The sequence below is a fragment of the Pinus tabuliformis genome, chromosome 5_2 (genome assembly GCF_031772625.1).
Source record: "Pinus tabuliformis cultivar Carrire ecotype Pingquan chromosome 5_2, CPIR1, whole genome shotgun sequence".
NCBI lineage: Eukaryota > Viridiplantae > Streptophyta > Pinopsida > Pinales > Pinaceae > Pinus > Pinus tabuliformis.
In genome coordinates, this window is record NC_142306.1 from 126,301,455 (window position 1) to 126,326,760 (window position 25,306).

A 25,306-nucleotide genomic window follows, 5' to 3' on the forward strand; every position below is an offset into this window, starting at 1 on the left:
TATGGGTCTTCTATTTTAATTCTTTGTAGTTTGTAAGGATAAGTTCATGGGGGTTTATAATATTGATCATAGGGTCCCCGAGCTCTACAACCTCCTGCGTGCACTCACGGGCTAGTTGGCCACATTAGGTCTGCGTTTCCTCTACCATGGATGAGCTGCGCTCGTCCCAGGCTCCCCCCGTCTTCCTACCATCATCCCCTACTGCTGAAGATACCGCGTTAAAGACCCTTCTGGCTTCGATGCCAACTAAGAAAAAATCAAACGCGTCAAAGTTTGTAAAAAAGCTGGAAAATATACCGGAGGTCTCCCTTCCTCCGGAGGGGCCAATCAAGGTAGCTTTGTCAATGGCGAAGAGGGCCCTGGTAGGACAGTTCACTGTCCTTTAGCCTTCTCCCAAAGGCATGAAAACCTGGATCTGCAGGAACTAGAGACCGTTAATCAAGCAAAGTGTCACCTCATATTTTCTAGGGCGAGGATATTTTCTGTTCGAGTTTATTTCAAAAGAATACAAGGATCTAATCTTCAGGAATGAGCCCTATTTTATGGGCCCTCAAGGTCTCTATTTTAACAGAGGGACTCCCAAATTTGATCCAGCTGAAGATGTTTCGTCAGCAGTTCCAATTTCGGTAAGACTTCTGAATCTTCCTGTACATTGTTGAAACTGGGATTCCCTCCAACATATAGGCAATGCGCTGGGCAAATTCATAGATCGTACAAGTACTAAGGATCAATATGAATGCGCTAGGATTTGTGTCGAAGTAGATCTAGAAGTGGGGTTGACGGAGGCTATAAAGATAAATGTAGGGAGTTGGACTCATGTGCAAAAACTTGACTACGAGCAGCTTCCTTTCAAGTGCCGCAAGTGTCAGGAATATGGACACTTTGCGAAGAACTATACCAAAAATGAAGAGGCGGTCCAAGGTAAGGAAGAAGGATGGAAGCAGGTCAAAAGATCAAGGGCTAACCCCAAACCGTCAAACCCTCATGGAGCTACAAAGGGAAAAGGGTAGCAACCCTCTTCTAGTAGCCAAGGATAGCATCCAAAGGCACAAGAGAATGCATTCGGCCCCGTTTCCTCAGCCTCAATTGAAGTGCAAGAAACAGAACAGCAGCAGAAGGAGGCAAATGAGAAAGAGATCCTCGAAAGCTCAAGCCAAGGCGAGAGTTCAGTAGTAAGCCCTAAGGGAAAGGCTACAAATATGGAAGAGGAAGAAAAAGATTCGGAAGAATCTAAGGAGGAAGGAGAAATAGGTGACTCCCAAACATTGTCCCGCAGATCGACAAGAGGAAGGAAGTCTGGCAGGGAAAAAAAGAGAGCGAGAAACATATAAAGACAAGCTCAAAGGTAGTCAAACAACGTTGGAGAAGCTTCTAGCATAAACACCAAAGATTAAAAGAAGTCAGGGACAAGGCCCCAAAGGGGCCACCCAATCTCAGAAAGGTAAATAATGAATATTGTCTCCTGGAATTGTGGGGGGTTGGGGAGCAAGCAAAAATAAGAAGCTATGTGAAGTTTGATTAGGATAGAATCCCGAGACATCCAACTGATCTAGGAGACTAAGTTGGAGGAGAAGATCTTCCTCCAAGTAAGCAAGAATCTTTGGAGAAAAAGTGGAGGACAGGTTGTCTCAGCACAAGGAGCATCAGGAGGGATGGGAGCTCTTTGGAATGAAGCCAAGTTGGAATTGGTCAATGGAAAGCAAAATACTCACTAGTAGCTTATGAAATTCATAAGCCGAGAAACAAGGGAGACCTTTAGCCTTTTTAATGTTTATGTGCTGGTAAATGCAGGGGAAAAGAAGCAGTGTTGGGACTCAATCAAACTCATGGTTGAGGAAGAAACTCTGGGAAATATTATCATCACAGGGGATCTGAATATAAATTTAAGCTCTTCCGAGAAGAGAGGTGGCAGCATAGTAAGGGATCCAACGACGGAATGGGTGGAGGACATCATGCAAGATTGGGATCTGCTCGAAATCAAGCCCTTGAAAGGTAATTGTACTTAGTCAAATAAAAGAATGGGTCCCGGCCATATTGCTACGTGATTAGATAGATTCCTTATTCAAATTTCCTTTTTTCTCCTTGGTTTAGAAGCTAGGATGCTCATTCTACCATGCAACATTTTAGATCATAAACCCATAAGGTTGGAGCTCTCAGCGCACTGAAATTTTGGGCCCATACCTTTTCGATTCAGCCCTTTATGGATTAAGCACTCAGAATTTATGGATAAGGTTAAAGAAAGCTGGAATCAGCCCATCACAGGGTCTCCTTTCTTTGTATGGGAGGAAAAATTAAGAAGAGTAAAGGTTGTTCTGAAGAGCTGGGCTAAAACTCTTCCCAATCCGGCTGATGAAAGGAAGATGGCCCATGCCTCCCTCAAGAAGCACCAACTGCAGATGGAAGAGGAGGACCCCTCGGAGGATTCTATAGCCAAAGAAGGAAACCTGCAGCAAAACTTCCACAAAGCTTGCTTGCAAGAGGAAGAATATTGGAGACAGAAATCCCATAGTCTGTGGTTGAAAGCAGGAGACAGGAATAGCTCCTTTTTCCACAAGAAAGCCCAAGCCAGAAGGTCCTTTAACACAATATCTGAAATAAATGAAGATCTCATTACCCATAAGGATTTCACAAGTATCAAAGGGGCTACCTTCTCCCGTTTTGAGAAACTCTATAGTGAAGTTGAGGTTATGAGTCAGGACACAAGGTTCTTGGATGTTATCCCCTACAAGATCTCTTTAAGTATGAATCATCAGCTGGAAGCTAAAGTTACGAGAAAAGAAAAAAAAGGCTGCACTCTATGAAATGGACCTGGACAAAGCTCCGGGTCTAGATGGCTTCACAGCTAGATTCATCCAAGTTTGTTGGAAAATAGTGAAGAAGGACCTGCATAGAATGGTTTTAAAATCTCAAAACTTCCAGAAAATTGGAGGCAGCACGAATTCTTCGTTTCTCGCTCTCATCCCAAAGGAGAAGAGAGCCAACACTTTTAACAGGTTTCGTCCGATTTCGCTATGGAACATTGGTTACAAGCTCATAGCAAAGGTGATTGCCAATAGATTGAAGATCCTCTTGCCCTCCATTATACTTGAAAAATAAAGGGGGTTCGTTCAGGGTAGGCAGATCGTGGACAACATAATCCTCGTGCAAGAGGCTATTCATTCTAGTTTGCAGCGAAAAGAAAAAGGTATGGTGGTCAAGCTGGACCTAGCTAATGCATTTGATCGAGTTCGCCACAATTTCCTCCTTGATGTGATGCACAAGTTTGGGTTTGGTCAGGAGTTTATTAGATGGGTCCAAGCTTGCATCACTAAGCCCTGGATTGCCCATCTGGTGAGTGGAAGAGCAACGGAGTTCTTTAAAGCCTCTAGAGGGCTATGCCAGGGATGCCCTCTTTCTCCTCTTTTTTGTTTTTGCAAGCTTCAGTTCTAAGTTTTTATTTAGAAAAGTGTCAGGTGGATCAAGAGATTATGGGTCTTAGGATTATTAGAGGTGTCAAGGATATTAATCATGCATTATTCGTTGATGATTCTCTTCTGCTGGGTGCTGCCTCCGTATACTCTACCTCCAGATTCAGGAAAGTGTTGGACGACTTCTGTGGTAGTTCGGGTAGTAAACTAAATGAAGGGAAATGCCAATGCTATGGCTAGAATATATCCAACAACGATCTCTCCTCAATATCCAGATGTATGGGCTTTGTCGGCTCTGCTAGTTGGAATTCTTTCATCTATTTGGGCCTTCCTATCTTCCAAAGGAGTCACTATAGCAAAGATTGGCTCCCAATGGTTGAGAAATTCAAGAATAAAATTCAGTCTTGGGGTTTCTCGTGGCTGAATCTTGCTGGGAAGACAGTGCTTATTAAGTTTGTTCTAACCAGCCTACCTATCTTCCAATTCTCGGCCATGTTGGCTCCCACCAGCATTCTCAAGAAGATGGAGGAGAAGATTCGAAGATTTTTTTGGAAGGGCGGCAAGAAAAATGACAAGAAGATCTCCCCTAGCCAGTTGGGACAAAGTTTCTAAGCCTCTGCTAGAAGGAGGTCTGAACTTCAAGGACCTGAGGACACAAAATATCTCTATGGGGGCTATGATTCTGTGGAGACAAATAGCCCCAAAATTGGGCTAGGCTCAAAAGGCACTATGGAAGAAATATTTCAGGGGTCAGAGGTTACGAAGCTTGGATGTTCTCACCCCCACCATTAAAGGTTCTCAAATTCACAGGCTTTGCATGCAGGCCTTACCTCTGATACAAAAGCATTCCTTTTGGATCCCAGGTAATGGCAAGCTCATCAATATCTGGGATGACAAAATTATGAATGAAGAAACATTAGGTGGTGTCCAAGAGCTCACTGAGCTTCAAAGCTGGACATTGAACAACGACATCAAAACTTTGTGGGATATTTCTAGTTGGAAGGACAATGTATGGACAGGCTGGAAGAAACCTCAAATGTCGATTGCTCTAGATCAGGCGTGAGTATTCCTGCTGACTAAGTTGAAAGGAATGAGCCCGATTAATATCAGAAAACAAGATAAGAGAGGTTGGGGCTCTCAAACTAGTTCTTACACAGTTGTGCAAGGCTATGCATAGCTAAAAAAAATTCCCCATGTTCCTTGCTGCCCTGCGACTTAGAGAGGAATTTGGAGGTAGAAGTGTGTGCCAAAAAATCGATTTCTTCAACTGGTTATACTGTCACAACAACATTCTAATAGATGACAGTCTTAAGAAAAAAGGCTTCCTGGGCCCTTCCAGATGCGCCCTTTGCCTGGAAAATGAGGAAAATGCCTCTCATTTATTGATAGAATGTAAGTTCGCCAAAAGTATTTGGGCATAAGTGATTTCCCCATGGGGATCCATTGTTACACTACCCAACTCTATTACTGGCTTCTTTGCTAATGCAGCTAACCTCTATCCTGGGATGTTTCCCAAGAACAATTGGTTTAAGGAAGCCTAGCTGGCCTATCCAAAATTAATTTTCTGGCACATCTGGATTGAGCGCAATCACAGAATTTTTCAAGAGAAAGCACAGAAGGGTAAGCTTGTTTTGTCAAAATCCAACGGCCTGCTCAAGGAATCTCTCAGTGCGAAGTTTGAGAAGTTGGAGATTAAAAATATAAGTCCTCAAGAACTGGCGTGGGGGAGAAAGCTTGGTCTCCAGTCTTCTAATGATGAGAGATAGTACAACATTAAGAAAGACTGGCAGATCAAATTTGTTTAGGGCGAATTCCACATGTGGCTCCAAAAGCATGCTAGCTCCTCCTTGTTTTTTGATGGGGCTGCCAAAGGCAATCTGGGGATTGTTGGGGCTGGAGGTGTCATCAGGAATGCGGATGGCAGCATAGAGAACAGGTATGCCTGGGGTTTGGGTCATAGTACCAACATGCAAGCAGAGGCCATGGCCCTGTTGCAGGGCCTAAAGCATTTACAGGATCTTGGTATTGAGAAAGCCATTATTCTTGGTGACTCCCAATCCTTGATTCGAATTCTCGTGGATAACACATCCCCTCGTGACTTTCAGCTAGCAAGAGTGGTTACCAGAATAAGAAAGCTAGTTGGCTCCTTTCTTCAGGTGAATTTTTTCCACGTTCTTCGGCAAAATAATAAGGAAGCAGATGCGGAAGCTAACAAATATATCCTCCTTCCTGTTGGCAATCGGACAAGATATGGGGTTGAAGATTGGGATCCAATCCCTTAAATCTGTTTCTCATGTGCTACTGTCTTTTACTTCAGCAGTTTGTGTGTATCCACAAGCTTGGGGAAATTCGGGAAATCGACTTGTCTAACGAAGTTAAGAAGATCCAGAACATTAGGGTTACCGTATTAGTTTATCTATCTGTTGAGGGTAGCCGGTTCTTGGGTTATCTGAATGTAACCAGCCAGCAGGCTTTGAATTTATTTTGATACAAAGTATAACCATTTTCGTTAAAAAATAAAAAAATAAAAAATAAAAATAAAAATAAATTTAAATAAAAAAATAATTGATAACATATATATTGTTCAGTGTAGCCTTAAAATAAAATGATACAATAATTGGCATGCTACTAAGAGGCTAAGAGGCTTCGTCAACATTGATCTTTATGGATGGATAAGGAGATGGTGCATAATACAAGCTTAGAAAGTAATCTTTTGCATGTACTAATTGGGCCTTCTCTATCAAAATGTATTCATCGATAAGTTTCATGCCTTTAAGTTTCATAGTAGTTGTTTCGCATTGAATTTCAGTGTTTATTTTTTCATTATTTTTTTGGGGATAAATTTGAAATAATAGGATTTTAATATTTAAGAAAGAAATGCTAAAATTAGTGTTAAAATGCAATTTCTAGTAAAAATTTCAAATCTCAAAAATGTTAATTAGAATTTTGAGTTATAATTTAAAATTTAATATTAGTATTTTGGAAGATACGTTTCCATTGTTGAAATTTTATATAAATATTTTTAAAAGTATAATTTTAAATTTTAAGACTGTTATTAACCATTGCAAAATCAAATTTTATATTTTTGAAAAAAAATATTAATTCATTTAAAATATAATTTTGAAATTTTGATATCTAATCTTAATATATCCAAAATCAAATTTTAAATTTTATTATTAATTACATATAATATAAATAATTCAATTTCTATGGTGCTTTTAGGTTAGTCATGTTTTCAATTATATCAATATAGATCTATCTTAATTCTGGATTTATCAAGCATTGAGAGGGATCAAATTCCTCGAGGTGCAAACCTCTTTTTGAGTGCAAAACTTGAGGAACGGTTCGCACCTCAAGAGATTTGATCCCTCTCGGCGCTTGATAGATTCAAAATTTAGATGGATCTAGGCTGGTTTCAGTGGTGTGTGGCCAAAGAAAATATAACGAATATATGATTAATTTTATCAATAGTATGTAAATTGATCTAATATTAATATAATCATTTTAAATATGCTAAATATGTCTAAGAATAATTTGGTCATTTTAATTTTAAATTTTCTTAGTTACCTCAGTTTGTTGAGATGATAAGTATTGTTAATAAATTTAATGATGAAAAATGACGAAATATACTAGTAATATCCTTTCCATCTTCCATGGACATTTAGGCAGAGCTACAAAAAACATGGCAGAAGCTATGGCTATGGAGCAGTGCTTAGATCTCCTGGTGCAGGATAATTAGTAGAATGTTATAATCGAAACTAAGTCTGAGATAATTATCAATACAGTCAAAAAAATTAGTTGGGGCTCAGAGCCAAACAAGGTTTCAAATCACTGGAGACTGATCCAGGTCTTCCAAAGGATCCAGCTCCACCTTAGAGGCCTACGCATGGTTAGTTTCACTCATGTGCGAAGGCAAGCCAATAAACTTGATGATTTACTGGCTAATCGAGGAGTGAAGTGCACAAGGTACAGGGTTGCGATGGGCAGGCATAGGTTGCCTCACGATAGTTTTATGGATCAGTGCGACATCCAAGCAGTCGTAGATATGATGGTGTACCGCATCAAAACTAAGGAAGCTCTATCCAATAATTTGGTTGATTTATGAGGTGCAAGTTTTACCTTTCCTCGTTTTTTCTTATGTTGCTAGGAGGAGTCTACTACCAGAGTAGTTGTTTGGAGGGAAGAGGTAGCATGTCACTCAGGCTCACATATGGATGCAAAAGCGAAAGTGGTAGCTGCCGGAATCTGGAGTCCAACAGTGACCTAATTTTTCCTAATACACTGTCAAAGGTCGCAAATCCGCTAGATGAGTGGCTTCCAGGATATCGGGGGCCTCTTGGGTGGGAAGTGGTTTTCAAAATTTGGGAGCGATCACACTCCTCGAGCTACATGTGGTTGAGGGGCGGTTTTGCTTTCCACCCTTATCGCACGTTAACCAGCAGCTCTTTTGCTCAATGCGATATGATCCTCCGCCATAGGATCAAGTCCGATGGATCTACAGCTGTGATTTATCGAGCTTGTTAGTGAGGCCATAAGGTTATAGGGTGGACTTCTAGGGGGCGTGAAATTTACCTCTACCGTTGGATCAAATTGGGAGGATCGATGGTCAGGGATTTGTGCACTTATTGGTGGGCCCAAATGGTTTTTTGGCAGGATCCTCGCCTCTGCGAGGTCCTCCTATATAGTTGGTGGGAGCTAGGTGCTCTGAAGGCAGAATTTAAACGGTTTTCTCCCCCTTTTTTGGATTGGTCGGGTTGATTATGTGGCCTTGTTATCTTTTGCCATTTTGGGTGGTGTAGTTTTGTGGGTTAGGGTCGGAGTTTTAACACTTAACTCATGACCCTTGGTTTGAGTAAGATCCATGTTTCCATGTGGATGGTTGTATTCTATGTAAATAATTTTCTGATTTAATGATTATGAAGGTACGACTCTTGCTTCAGCAAAAAAAGAAAAATGATGAAATAAAAATTTTGAATGTAAAGTGACAATGAAATAGTGTTGAATGATATAAAATGTAAATAATAAATCAATTACAAATATTCTTCATTGCAATTAATCTCAAACTAGTTCCTTCTACTACTCTTATTGTCACCCTTGTTACTTTATTCATCTTTTCATATCGATTATATGAAAAAGGATAGGTTAAATCATAAACCATTTAAATCTTTAGCTCGATCTATTGTAGTAAAAATCTTACCTTGTCTCTCTTTCCCTCAAATATTAAGAGTTTGAATTACTAAACACAAAAATCAATGTACATTGTCAATAATTTTTTGTGCTTACACTGGAATCAATGCACAATATTAATCCAAACACTTTAAAATTAATGTATTATCACACATCCAAATACGTGAAATCAGAAATCAACATCTACATTAAACTCAATGCATCTAATGCAAGAAATCAAATAAGATTAGAAAGCAACATTTACACTAAAATCAATGCATCTAATGCAAGCAATCAAATCGGATTAGAAATTAACATTTACACTCAAATCAATGCATCTAGTACAACTAAGAAAATGTGATTATAAACCAACATCTACAATGAAATCAATGCATCTAGTGCAAGTAAGATAATAGGATTATAAGCCAACATCTACACTAAAATCAATGCATCTAGTGCAGGAAATCAAATAGGATTAGAAATCACCATCTACACTGAAATCAATTCATTTAGTGAAAGCAATCAAATAGGACTAAATGCCATCTATATTGAAATCAATGCATCTAGTGAAAGCAATAAAAAATTATTAGAAATCAACATCTACATTGAAATCGATGCATCTAGTGGAAGTAATTAAATAGGATTAGAAATCACCAACTACATTGAAATAAATGCATTTAGTGCAAGAAATAAAATAGGATTGGAAGTCATCAACATTGAGATCATTGCATCCAGTGAAAGCAATCAAATAGGATTCGAAATCAACATCTACACTAGAATCAATGCATATAATGCAAGAAATATTCTTCTCTCTCTCCCCCTCCATCTATATATCCCCTGATCTCTCATTATTTGTCTCTCTTTCTCAACCCCCCCAAAACACACACTCTCTCTCCATATCTATCAATCTCTTCGTCCCTCCCTCCCTCCCTCAATCTCTCTATTTTTCCCTCTCTTCACTTAACATCTATATCTCTATATCCCTTTGTCTCTCCATATCACCCCCAAAATATACACTCTCTTTCTCTAATCTATCTATCCCTCTATACCTGCTCCTATCCCCCTCTCTCTCTCTCTCTCTCTCTCTCTTCCCCTTCTCTCCATCTCCCCTGCTTCTATCTCTGTTCCCTCTTGTTGTCCTCTCTCCCTCTCTCTCTCTCCACCTTTCTCTCCCTTTTTCTTTGTTCTTACCTCCCTCACTCACCCCCTCTAATTTCATCTCTATTTCCCTCCTTTCTCTACAGTATCTCACATCCTCTCTCTCCCTTTCTCTCCCATCTCTCTCTCTCACTCTCTCTTTCTCTCTCTCCCTTCTCACCCTCCAAATTTGTTATTATATTCCTCCCTCTCTCCTCTCTCCTTCTATCCCCTGTTCTCTCCATCTCTTCTTCTTTGTCTCTTTATCTCACGCCCATGCATACACATTGTCTCTCCATCTCTTCCTTGTCACTCCCTTTCTCTCTCCACTTCTCACTCTCTATGTATTTCTTCTTCCCTCCCTCTCTCCCCCTCTAACTCCATCTCCCTATCCCTCCCTCTCTCCTCCTCTCTCTCCCTTTCTCTCATACCTCCCTCTCTCTTCCCCCATCTCTCTGTCTCTCTCTCTCTACCCTCTAATCCTCTCTCTTCCCCCATCAGTCTCCTCCTCTCTCTCAAGTCTTGTCTCTTTTTTTTCCTCTCTCTCCCTTTCTCTCCTACCTCCCTCTCTCTTCCCCCATCACTCTCTCTCTATCTTTATCTCTCTCTCTCTCTATTTCTCTCTCTTCTCCCATCTCTCTCTCTCCCTCTCTCTCTCTCTCCAACTATTTACTATATCCTTCTCTCTCTCTTTCTCTCTCCTTCTCTCCCCCTTCTCTCTATCTCTCATTTTTCTCTTTATCTCAACCCTAAACAAACACTTTCTATATCCATCTCTCCCTTGTCACTCCCTTTCTCTCTCCACTTCACACTCTCTATGTCTTTCTTCTTTCCTCCCTGTCCCCCCCTGCAACACCATCTCTTTATCCCTATGTCTCTCCTCTCTCACAAGTACTCTCTCTCATCATTCCTCTCTCCCCCTTTCTATCATACCATATTCTCTCTTCCCCCATCTCCCTCTTTTCCTCTCTCTCTGTCCTCCAATCCTCTCACTATCTCCCTCCCTCTTTCCTCTCTTTCCCCCCTCCATATTTGTGTCTCCCTTTCCCTCTCTTACCCTTCTCTACCTCTCGGACTCTTCTCCCCAACTCTCTCTTCATTCCTCCCTCCCCTCTCATTCAGTTTATCTCCATCTCTCCCTTTGTCGCTCCCCCTATCAATCCATCTTAATGACTCTATGTCTTTATTCCTCCCTTCCATATATATATCTAGAGTTAATATATATCATGATATATTAATATTTATTATAGTATAACAAATTTAGTATTGTATTAATCCCAATTTATTAAATTTAACAATATTAATATAATAATAATAATCTTTTAATATTAATGTTAGAGTTAATAATGTTTTTTTGCATGGTATTAATAATAATTTGGCCCATGGTATTTGGCTCACCTAAATAAAACCTCTTTTTTGAGGTTTTATAAATATAAAAAGGCTTATGGAGTAAGTATAAAAAGAGCTTTTATTTATTTCCCATATCTCTAATTTATTTATATTTTTATTTATTTACCATATCTCTGCAGTAAATATAAAAAGGGTTTTATTTATTTACCATACCTCTTTTTTGAGTGTTCGAAAATAAATTTATAATGTGTTTATACATAATAATAATTAGATTGATTTCTAAATAGGAATGTTAAACGTTAATGTTAAACATTACGTTTACATTTACATGTCCACCTTTACGTGAAATTACATTTTACATTTATATTTTGTACATTACGTTTACATTTACATGTCCACCTTTACGTGAAATTACATTTTACATTTATATTTTGTTTATACATAATAATAATTAGATACCCCATACTCGGTTGTAGAGCGATTTACATTTACAGATTTACATTTATATTTGGTTTATACATAATAATAATTAGATACCCCATACTCGGTTGTAGAGCGATTTACATTTACATATTTACGTTTTTACATGATATCTACCTCATACTAAATTGTAGAAGGCCTCTCACAATCATTAAAATTATATAAATCATTTAATCATTACATAAAATAAAATAGATTCCATGAAATTTCATGTAAGGAAATTGTTTTTCCTTATCACAAATAAAATATTTTAAAATATATATCGGTATTATTTAATATTAAACATAATTTCATAAGTTTATTTTAATTTCAACATTATAAGTACTAAACACAATTAAATATTAATAATTAAATCTTCTTAACTAATCAAAATATTGTCCAATATACGCAAATATGTTCACTAAATTTTTTAATATTTCTAAATATCAATGAAGGTTTATTTTGCTACATTTCTCTTAACTCTAACATTTTCTATGTTAATATAACCTAAAAGAAATGGAAATAAAAAAAAAATATGGTTATCTATTCATCTAAAAAACAAATAACTATATAAATAATTGGTATTAATTAAAAAATATATAAAAATGATAGTCACAATCTCTCTTAGGAATGAAATAGTTTTTTCACTATAATTTTTTTAATAATTTCAAGAAGATGGTTTATTATTCAAAATACATTTTTCAATGCATAAATAAATTTAGCACTCTAAAAAACTCATAAGGCCCTTAAATTCTAAGGATTAAATAATTTAAGTTTAAATTTTTAAAAATATCTTACTAATTTCAATTAAAATTAACTACTCTTAAAAAAACTAATTTTATTTATTAGTTAAACAATACCTAAAAAACTTACTAAAGAAAATAAATATTATTATTATCCAATTTTAAGGTCACAACCAAGAAGCTCAAGTTCTTAAAAATATTTTACTAATTTCAATTAAAACTAACTACCCTTAACAAAAACTCATTTTATTTATTAGTTAAACTATACCTAAAAGAAAATTTTAATGAAAATAGATATTATTGTTATCCAATTTTAAGTTCACAGCACGCACCAATTTTGTGTATGAGAACCCCTTATTTGTGGAACAAGGCACCCGCCTCCACACAACAATTTGGCTGCTAAGTCTACGAAAGCATACATACTCTACCCCCTCTAATTTTGAACCTGTGACCTCTTGAAGGCATGCATACTCTATCCCTCTGATTTTAAACCTGTGACCTCTTAAGAAAAAACATATGTTTTTAACCATTAGACCACTCAATTAATATTGATTAAAAACTAATAAATAATATGTTAGAAAACACTAGTAAATATTTGAAAATCATTCATTAAAAACTTATGCCCATTTCATTTAGTTTATTATACATTTTAAATTTTAGCGAAAAGATTAGAAAATTCAATATCATATTATTACTTGAGATTTCTTTGATTTATTATTAAATAAAATAATTTTGATTGGGATGAAATATATAATTAATAATTTTTTTAATTTAAAAAAAATAAATAGTATTTTTTTTAATTAGTTTTTTTCGTTGGTTAGATAATGTAAATATAAAATAGTTGGCGTACTTAATTTGTAAATTATAGAACTATAGATTGAATATGTAAATTATCTAAATCTACCCAAGATCATTTTTTTATTAATTAAATTATACATAATAATCATTTTATCCTTTAGAAAATTGAGATAATTATCTTAAAAAATTGTATGATATAATTTCCAGAAGCATTAATGATTGATATCCTCTCTTTTGCAACAACAAATCACTGTAGTGGTGTTCAGACTGTGGGAGCGAGACTCTTTGACACGGGAAAATTCTACGGAAGACAACAAATATTTGTCGAGGTTTGGTTACTGATTTGGTATAACGCGTCATCTAGGAGGGCAGCGATAGTTCCTATCATCATTCTGAATGGAATTGAAGCAATATCCCTCTTCTGTAGGTATCGAATCCTCTGAATTCTCCATATGCACGGAACCAAGGTCGAACCCTAGTCTAAAGTAGGACATGAGGAAATTAGAATACTGAGCCGGTGTGACTTCCATCAACAAAGTCTACACAAGAAATGTGGAACCCTCTGAAGCCAACCCAGTTGGCTGAAGGCACGGCAATAGAATATTTTTTTGTTATTGCTTATAGGTCAAATCAATATGTTCAACTGAAAGAGACTAAGGCTCATGGGAATCGCTATGAATTTATTATCAAGGAAGGTTCCAAGGAGAAGAAATACCATGCTATGATATATTCGTTTGGGACTTCTCTTCCACGTCAAAGATTTTATTTTTTATTTCTTTATTGCTTATAGGTTAAATCAATATGTTCAAGTGAAAGAGTCTAAAGCGCATGGGAATCGCTATGAATTTGTCATCGAGGAAGGTTCCAAGCAAAAGAAATATCATGGTATAATATATTCGTTTGGGACTTGGTAAACGTCATTTCCACGTCACCTCACCCGAGATGCCTTCAAATGCAAGTCGTAGACCCTCTGCTCGCTCATGTTTTGTTCAAACGGATTATAATGCGATTTTTTGAGATTCCGGTGACGGAATTCGGCGGAAGAAATTGAGATGAAATCATGATTTGTTGCAGTTAAAATGGTTTTTTAACTTCTTATTTGGATTCAGCACCCTGAAAAACCCTTGGGACGTTTTCATTATGCAGAAACTAGTTATCAAACTTAGATTTCAATAAATTACTGCCGGATTTTCACCGGAAAAAATCGCCGAAAAAGCTTTCAAAAAGTCGCGTTAAAGACTACGGCATTCCTCAATATCGACTATTATTCATTAAATAGTGGAAAATGCCTTCTATACCATTACCGATGCACTGAAACTTGGAAAAGTCAACACCGTCGTGCTTCCCACAACCTGCCCCTGAAAATACGTAGACAAGGCTCATCGAATCGTAATTTTATTTTTTTTAATTCCGCACTTAAAAGATATATCCGTCCTTAGGTTGTGACAAAAAAATTTCAGGACAACTGTATTTTCGTTACAAAGATATACCATCCTCCACTTATTGGTGTTTCAGTCCAAAATGTTAATGTTAGTAATCTTTTGGTGTTGGAGGTACTACATACCTAGGACCTTCATTACTGGCACATGCAGACACCTACTTAGAGCATTCACTGACATGCAAGGCTTCAACATTGGAATCTTCACCAAATTGGCCCTTTTGACTGTCCATGCATGTATGGGACTATATGCAAGATCTTTTCTGCATGATTTACTCCCTGATTTGCTCCTCCTTTCACTCCACAACTGGCTAGTTCTCTCCAAAACTTGTTGTAGGTGTCGAGTCCTCTCATTGATCACCACTATGGTGCATTACCTTGGGATCTTCACCCAGTGATGCTATATCATGAGCATTGTAACCTATTTTCTGAAATAAATAATTCTTTTTGTTCTTTCCATTTTCTTTTAGTGTTTTTTTCTCTGCAAAGCTCTGTGTTCAACCTTTACTAGCTAGATTCACCTATGCATGTTTTCTAACACATTTACATGGTATCAGAGCCCACCGGTTGCTAGATAAAAGGCGCACCAATACTTTATTTTGCAGGTATTACAGCTTGGAGATCGAAGATCGAAAAAAAATGGAATTTCCAAAAGCATCAATCCTAACACCATACAACTATCACGAATGGAAAGACCAAATGGATCGATACCTTCGTCAGAAAGGGTTGTACAGGATTACCATGGCTGCAAAAGTGGAACCCACTTCAGCCATAGAAAAATCCAAGTACCTCAACAGCATGGATGAGGCCCACGGATCCATATGCATGTGCATCTCCTTAGAGTTGTAGCTTCATCTATCTGCATGCAGTACTCCCAATGAGATTTGGAAAAAGGTTGAAGAACTCTATGGGAAACACGATGAGATGAAAGGACAACTTTTCGAAGTGGAGCTGCTCTCATTGGATCCACGGAACTATGACAAAATTCAAGACTTCTTCACCAAATATAATGATTTATTGTTGCAACTCAAGGGTTGTGGAATTGACAAATCCAAGGAGGAGAATCACCAAGTTCTCTCATATGTCAAAGCATGTCAAAGCTCGGACCAGTACACTCTGTCTTTGTGTCTACATTTCATTAAGTAAGGATCGCAACAGGTAAACCCTACATTATACCTTCTCTCAAAGAGTTCATGGAGTCCCTCACTTTTGAGCAAGATAAACTCATTGGCATGGGGAAAATCAAACCTCCAAAAGCACATGCACTTGCTGTGCATGATGCAGCCACAATAAAAATCACAAATGTGATTCAAATCAGAAAAATCAACAGCAAAAAGGCAAGGGAAAAGTGCATTCCCATCCAAAGAAGGAAGGGTATACCAAGCCCTTCAATGACTCCTCTGGCTCCAGAAATGAAAAAGGGAAGAAAGGAGACAAATGCATCTACTGTAACCGAGGATTCCATCTAGAATCCTCTTGCATGAAGAAACAAATTGACCAAATGGCAGAAATCCTTCAGAAGCACAACCTTGGTGACCACATCCCTCAGGGCGCCAAGAAGAAAACTAAGGATACGCCACATAGGAAAGGTAACAATTTTCATGCTTTAGTTGCAATTAACTCTTCCCATGATACATGGATTATAGATTTTGGTGCATCACATCATATGGCCACTGCAAAGGAAGTCTATTACTCTTTGGATGCATGCAAAGGACCTCCAATCCTCATGGGAGATGACTCACCTATTGAGGTCATCGGAAAAGGTAGAGTGGAACTTTTACATGGAAGCTTTGAAGATGTGTTTCATGTTCCAAAACTTTCAGTAAACTTGCTTTCAATTTATTAGATCACTCATTCCAGCACTGGAAAGAGAGTGGAATTCACTCCAGATGCAATGAACATATATGACCTACATAGGAGCTCCAAAATTGCAACCGGTGAGGTAAATAATGGAGCTAGACTGTATACATTTTCTGAATTTATTGAATCTGAATCCTCCTTATTGCTTACACATGTTGATGATAGTAGTAGGCTTTGGCACAAGAGGTTTGGTCACTTAAATTACAAGTATATGCAGCAGCTAAGCAAGCATGAGATGGTGGAAGGCTTGCCAAATATCAGTTTCTCCAAAGGAGTTTGTGAAGGGTGTGTCCTTGGCAAATATCCTAGAGAAAAGTTTGACATCAGCAAGACTCACAGAGCATCCTCTCCTCTAGATTTGATCCATAGTGATCTCATGGGGCATTTTCCTCATCCTTCCATCAAGAAAGCAAGATATGTACTTACATTTATTGATGATTTCTCATGGTATACTTGGGTGTATCTTCTTAGGGCCAAATCTGAAGTTTTTTCGCACTTTGAAGATTTCAAAGCACTAGTTGAGACACAGTCAGAGAGAAATATGAAATCCCTCCATACAGAAAATGGGAGAGAATATGTTACAACAACACTTCAGAACATTTTCCTTGAGTCTAGCATACAATTTAGCACACAATTCCATTCACTCCACAACATAATGGAGTTGCTGAGAGAAAGAACCGATCTCTCAAAGAGATGGCTTCCTGCATGTTGCATGCTAAGTCACTACCTCATAAGCTATGGGCTGAAGCACTTAATTGTGCTAACTACATCTAGAACATATCTCCTCATAGATCTGTTAAGTATCAAACCCTCTTTGAGGCTTGGAGCGGCACTAAACAAGAGGTCACCCACTTCCGTGTTTTTGGCTCCTGAGCATGGGCCAAGATCCCCTATGAAAAGAGGAAAGCTCTTGATCCAGAGAGCATTGAGTGCATCTTTGTTGGATACCCTGATGGTGTGAAGGGATATCGACTTCTGATTTCCTCTACAGACAAGCTCATCATTGAGCGAAGTGTCCAATTTGAGGAAAGTCTCTCACATGCACCTCAATTGTCACATGCAGACACCTTTTATCTACCTCATGACCGAGATGATGACTCAGTACACTCAGATGCAGATACAGAGCATGCAGATGCCAAGGTAGAGCATGCAGATGTAGAGACAGAGTCTTCAGATACAAATCTAGTGCATGCATATGATGATCCACATCCAAGCCCAGATCGGGCTTCTAGCAGTGAATCAACTTCCCCTGTCATAAATCAGAGAACAAGGAGCTTAAGTGAGATATATGCACAAGACCACCCAGCTGCTAGAAATGGTCTTATGGGGGATAATTCTGATCCACAGAGGACTAGCTCAGAGTTTATTGAGCCTCCTCTTGCCCTCACTGCCACTGAACCAATGCCATCCCGAAATTATCATTTGGTTTAGTCTTCTGATCCACTGTCTTATGCTGAGGATTTTGGGCATCCCTCTTGGGAGACTGCCATGGAGGAGGAGTACAACTCCCCCTTCAAGAACCATACCTGGGATCTGGTCCCCCTTCCTTTAGGAAGGAAACTTGTCCAATACAAATGGGTCTACAGGACCAAGAGTGCTGCAGATGGGCAAATCACCTGAAATAAAGCCACGCTAGTAGCCAAAGGCTTCTAGCAAGTGCATGACATTGATTATGATGAGACCTTTTGCTCCAATAGCAAAGATGGATTCCATATGCCTTGCACTTGCCATTGCGGCTGCCCAGGGGTGGGAAGTACATCAGATGGATGTGAAGAATGCCTTCCTACACGGAGACTATTTGAGGAGATCTACATGGAGTAGCCACATGGTTTCATTCAGGATTCGTCTTTGGTCTGCAAACTGAAGAAGTCCCTCTACAACCTTAAGCAGGGTCCAAGAGCTTGGTATGCGAAGATGGATTCTTTTCTCTTATCACAAAATTTTGAAAGATGTAAGTATGGTATGAATGTTTACATGCTCAGGACACATGACTCTCTTCTTATCTTAGTTTTGTATGTGGATTATCTCCTGATCACCGGCAGCTCAACTTCAGCCATTGCTGTAGTCAAGAGGACCTTGCATGATAGGTTCTTGATGACAGACATGGGTCCATTACACTTCTTTCTTGGTCTTGAGATCATCCAAGATGCCACAAGCATCAAACTCTCTCAGGTTAAGTATGCACGGGATCTCCTCGAGAGATTTCACATGATTGTCTGTAAGCCAACACCGACTCCTTTTCTGTCTGGGGTCTGCTTTGAGGATGGAGGTGACACTCCATTAGTTGATAGTACTCTTTACTGACAATTACTGGGGAGCTTACTATGCCTCACCCACTCCAGACCAGATCTCTCATATGCAATAGGGGCAGTTTCTAGATACATGCAGGAGCCACATGAGCTACATTGGAAATCTACCAAGCACAACGATATGTGCAGGGCACCATCACCTTTGGGATTCACTATGCAACAGGTACTGCATTGAATCTCCTTGGCTTCATAGATTCTGATTGGGCAGATGACAACATTGATCGCAAGTCCACCTTCGGATATTCACTTAGTCTAGGGTCTGGCCCTCTTTGTTGGTCGAGCAAGAAGAGGCCGCTATTGCTCTCTCTTCAGCCGAGGCCAAGTACATAGGAGTAGTAAACATCATCATTCAAGCTCTGTGGCTATAAAACTTCCTCACTGCGTTGGGCATCCAGTTCCACCAGCCTACTATCATCCGTTGTGACAACCAGAGCACTCTCAAATTTTGGAGGGATCCAGTACAACGATAGCAGACGAAGCACAGAGAGATCCATATGCACTACATCAGAGATTTAGTACATGATCAGGTCATTGATTTGCAATTCCATCCTTCAGCAGAATAGACTGCAGACATCTTCACCAAGACATTCACTAAGCAGAAGTTTCACTCTTTGCGCAATCGTCTTGGAGTGAAGGACACAATTCCTTAGCAACTATCTTTTCTTCCTCTTTTCTTTTGATTACATTGTACTTTGAGGGGGAGTTTTTCCCACGAGGTTTTCCCTCTTTCCTCAATTTTAGTACAAGTTGCATTGTATTTTGGGTGACCTTTGGCCGTAGTTTCCAAGGCCCATTTTCTATTTTTCCCCATAGTGGTGTTTAGGGGGGGTGTTGGAGGTACTACACACCTAGGACCTTCATTACTGGCACATGCAGACACTTAGTTGGAGAATTCACTGACTTGCAAGACTTCAAAATTGGAATCTTCACCAGATTGACACCTTTGACTGTCCATGCATGCATGGGACTACATGCAAAATCCTTTCTGCATGATTTACTCCCCGATTTGCTCATCCTTTCACTCCGCAACTGGCTAGTTCTCTCCGGAACTTGTTGTAGGTGTTGAGTCCTCTCATTGATCACCACTATGGCACATTACCTTGGTATCTTCACCCAGTGATGCTATATCATGAGTATTATAACCTATTTTCTGAAATAAATAATTCTTTTTGTTCTTTTGATTTTCTTTTAGTGTTTTTGCTCTGCAAAGCTGTGTGTTCAACCTTTACTAGCTAGATTCATCTGTGCAGGTTTTCTACCACATTTACACTCGACATGGACCATAGGCATCTATGATTGTGGTGAAGATTGTAATCCCTGTATGTATATATTCTATTCATAAATATATGTTGTCTCTTTTTTATAATTTTTCTTGTAACGTTTGACAAGTATAATGATGAAACAGACACTTGTAATGCATTTCTTATATGCATAGTTAACGAACTACAACAATGTGGTGGCTATTGCAGGTTATCTCACATGTTTGTGCCTATGCATTACCTTTGGAAAGATAGCTAAGATACTCGACAATGGTTTTACCTATAAGTAAATAAAATTAACATTTAATATTTCTTCTTAATACCATATCATATCAGCGTAGACTCAACTTAATTCCTTGTCACTCAAATTACTAAAGGCAGTTTCAGTTTCTGAACATTGTTTGGAAATGTTTACATCATGCTGTGTTAGTGGAGCTATGTACTATTTGTTGATGGCCTGCACTCCCTGTTATACCTATTTCTACCGAAAGAAATTGGGCACCAAATTGGACTTGGAGAAAGGTCCTTGTGGAGATTGCGTTGTTTATTGTTGTTGTCAGCAATGTGCTCTCCAGCAATCCAGACAGATCACAAATAGTGGCTTGGATCTTGGATCCGACTCTAGGGAATATATATGATTAGATATATATGGTAATGATTTGTATTTCTTGTAAATGTTATTGCAATGTTACTGATGTAGTGATTGGTTTATGGTGTTGCAGGGTGGGCGGTAAATATTAAGAGGATGAGAGAAGCCCATGACAGGATGACCGCGAAAGCACCCCCCATGGGGAGCAATGGATGAGAAGATATATTGATGACATCCTTATGTCGTGGGTGCTATAATCATGTTAGGAATGCTTTATAGGTTACTTGTTTTATCTCTATGATAATTTAATTGAGCCTTCGTTTTGGTTTTGTGGATGAAGATGAATTTATAGTTTTAGGTTATATTGTTATATTATTATTATAAATTAGGTTTATAGAATTTTAAGTTAGTTATAACTATTATTTATTATAATTATTAAGTGAGTAAGTGGATTTTCATAAAAAAAAAAATTGTTTTTCTCACTGGAAAGTCACAATATATTTTGTATTTTCAAAATAGTTATGTTTTTTTCCTCATTCAACTAAGTTCATTAATTAAAAAAAATGTTACATGGTCTCACAAGCTATGATATCTTAAAAAATCTCTATGATAAAGTAGGTTGAGTCTCAATGGGTAAAAATTTTGTTAGATGTTTAGCTAATATATATATATATATATATATACACACACACACAGACACACACACAGATATATATATATATATATATATATATATATATATATATATATATATATATATATATATATATATATATATATATCTGTGTGTGTGTCTGTGTGTGTGTGTATATATATATATATATATAATTTTCTTTTTATCACTAATATAATAATAATAATTTTAAATAAATTTATCCATTAATTAATTTTATCATTTTTTAATATTAGTTATATATCTATTGATTGCACCAAGAGGCGCTCTACAACTCAGTATGGTATAGATGTGTAGGTGCCAGGTGTTAGATGTGTAGGCATTAGATGTGAGATGTATATCAATTAAAAATATGTGAATATTTTTTAATTGTTGTGCTCATAAATAAACATATGTTATGTAATTTTTTACTTTGTTAAATTACATATTAAAAAAAAAATTAATTAATAATTAATAATTAATAAGTAAAATAAAATTTGAGATAAAATAGTAAATTTACTAGACGTTTTTGGGCTCTAGATTTTTGCAATCCATAGTTTTTCCATTGATATCAAATTACATAAAAATACAAATAAAATTAAAATGAAATTTTAAAGAATTAAAAATTAAAATATAAAAAATTAAAATATAATTAATAATTAATAATTATTAAAATAAGATTTAAGAAGATGTGTAGTGACCGGCGGAAGGATACGGGAGATTTCAGGGCTGTACCGATGGCATGCAAAGGATTCGATCCCTCGCCTTTCATCCGCAAGGTAAATTTGAGGTGCAGGTTTCGATTCTTCACACAATGGGGTCGGATCTCGATGGTTCGTGGGTCGGATCCTGCGCTGGGAGCGTGGGAAAAGAAGCAGAGACTGCAAACGACGCCTTGTCTGCAGGCCGCGGAGGTCTTTGGTTGGCATACAACCCTCATCAAGCCGCACGATATCTCTTGCATTTACAGTCATCTTATCTTGGACGACTAGCAAATCTGCCTCAGATCGGGAACCGGAAAAAGCTATACTTTCGCTCTTCCTCAAGGCCTCCCTGATGAAGGCTCCGTCAGATTTTTCGAACTTTGGCAGGGAAAAGAAGATGAAAAGGCCCCGAATGCGCGGATCAATGGCACGAGGGGGAGATTAGAAGGAACCTGGGACGCGACAGGGTTGGGGATTGCAGTTTTTCAGAATGATTCGGTTGTTGCATTCAAAGAAGGGGGACTGCATGTTGCAGACATGCTCCCTCTCACAATGGATTGGCACAAATACTGCAGATCCGGGCCAGATCCTTCAGATCTGACCAATATTCGAGAACACCGAGAACCCAGGCAGCAGATTGGTGGCAATTTGCATCGATCGAGCAGAGGGGATGCAGATATTGACATGCAAATGGAAGATCGACCCAATAAGAGGTTAGATCTGGAAGACTGCCTACAGCCAGTGCACATGGCAATCAGCAGCGACATCGGCTCAGGCAGATCAGGAACTCAGCCAAAACCCAGACTTCAGGTAACAACAACTCGTTTTCAGATTTTTATTAAAACCCCTGAGGGGAAATCCTGGATAGTATGGGTACATGCAGGAAGCACTATCATGCAGCTGAAACAGCAAATTTGGGCATTGACCGGATATCCGGTTCAGATCCAACATTTGGTCAGTGGTAGGTGGTCTCTCCAGGACAGTAGAACTTTGGAAAGCTACGAGATTAGTCCAGAAAAAACCATTGTTTTAAACCTCAGGCTGAGAGGAGGGGCTCTGCCTCAGGGACAGCCAAGCTTCTCAGGAGGAGACAAGGGGAAAAAGACAGCATCTCAGCATCAACCCAAGGGAGGGTTCTCCTACAAAAAAATTCTACAAGGTAACAGAGATTCAGGGTCCTCTCCAGATCAAGGCGGATATATACCCAGGCCATACATAGTAGATCAGCTAGGGCAAACTCTAGCCCTTAACTTTGATTCTACAGGTCTTGATGATTTTGTTAAATCTTATGAAACGCAGGCCCTAATCTGTCGCTTCAACAGTTTTTGGCCAAAACCATCGGATCTATTTCACTGGATTTTCACCAGTTGGACCATGGAATGTGATATACATTTATGCTCCAAGGGGTTTTTCAGGGTTAGATTTGCATCCAGGGAAGTCAAAGATACAATCATCAGTGCTGGACCTTGGTTCTGGGAACGTCGGGGTTGTTCATGACTCCATGGTTTCCAGATTTCGATCCAAACAAAATGACTATATCTAAAGTGCCGGTCTGGGTCCGTCTATACAACCTTCCCCTTCACTTTTGGAGTGAACGAGTTTTGGAAGGAATTGGGAACAGCATAGGGAAATACATCAAAACAGATCTGGAAAGGATTGATGAAAGGGTCTTCACTTTTGCACGCATATGTGTGGAAGTAGATCTAAGTAAAGGGCTGCCAGACAACATAAGGCTGATCTACAAACAACAAAATTGGCTGCAAGCACTAGATTATGAAAATATAGCTTTCAGATGCAGGCTATGCAGGCAAACAGGACACCTTCAAAGCACATGTCCAGAAGCCAAGAAAGCAAACAGTAAAAGAAAGCAGAAAGGGAAGCAGAGGAAAGGATGGCAATTTTCTCCCCCTAACTCAGAAGACGAAGAATCAGAAGCAGAAGAGGATGATACCCCCGCAGAGAAAGCTGAGGTATCCCAAGAAATGGAGACACAGAAGGAAACTACATCAGACAACAAGGCTTCACAGCTTCACCCAAATCAGGCAGAGAAGGCAATCGAGGATCAGAGCATGGGAGGGAACAAACGACATCACCACTCAGATACTTCGAATTCAGATAAGGAAGCTGGTTCTCAGAAAGCAGAAACACAGTTAGTCATAGCTTCGATCGAGCCCACCCAAGGAGAGTGGCGCAAGGTCGAAAAGAGAAAGGGAAGAAAAACTTGAAGTGTGAGTTTTTACTCACTACCGAACTCAGTTTTTCTTGCCTCCTCCTTTTTTTCTCTTTTTTCCCTTTCTTCTTCTTCATCTGCACGTTAGCTTTGTAACGTTGTGTGGGGTGCGAAAGCACTCGAGCCCAATGGGCGTCTTATGGAAATGCTTCAAGCATCTGCTAGTGTAACTTTTCATTTTTTAAATAAAATGTTACTGATTTTTCCACTAGAAAAAAAAATAAGATTTAAGAAAATTTAAAAATAAAATATAGTTAATAATTTTAATATAATGGACATAAAATGATAAATTTATGGATGGAGGTTTTTAGTTTTTTTCACAACCCATAGTTTTATCCATGGTATTTTTCTTTATGTTAAAATTAGATTAAAAAAATAAAAAAAGAAGAAAACAAAATAAAAAAATTAATAGTTAATAATTAAAATAAAATTGAGATGAAATAGTAAATTTAAAGATGAAGGTTTTGCTCCATATTTTACGTTTTTCACGTGGTATTATTCTCTTATGTAATCTATTCAAAAATATTGTTCATTAGTGTGAGACCTTCATTGCAATAAAAACTTTTAGCTCGATCAAAATAAATCATAATTTTCACCACAAATATCACAACCTTGAGCAATTTTCTTATATAATTTGGCAACGGAAACCACTCAATAAAGGCCCACTACACAAAGACTTTATATCTCTATGGATACATATCTTCCAAGTAAAACTTAAGAAAAACAATGTTTCTCACTTTGTTACATAGTCATTTTTCTAGGTTGTTCTGTATGTTATTCATTTTATTTTATATGCTTGAAATTTTACGAGAAAAAATATATGGTACATCGAGTCCTATATTTTGTTTATATTGTTTGCTTGCATTAAAATTTATTGAAGTTGCTCAATTCAGACGGTGTCAACCATTAGTTTTAACCTCTGCCTGAAAAATTTAATGGAATATGTATTTTAGATATTCATGACAACTTTGTTTGGATACAATTGTTATTGAAATTTATTTAGGAGATCGATGATAGCATCAAAAATAAAATTAAATGAAGAATAGTTAATATCCTCGACTCCTCCAAGGATAAAGGTATATATTCTTATTGTGTTTTATAGTATAGCAAAGGAGCTTATTAGGTTTTATGGTCTAATAACAAAGCTTCAAGTAGACTATCTAAAATACCAAGGTTATATATATAATCAAACAAGCCTAGATCTG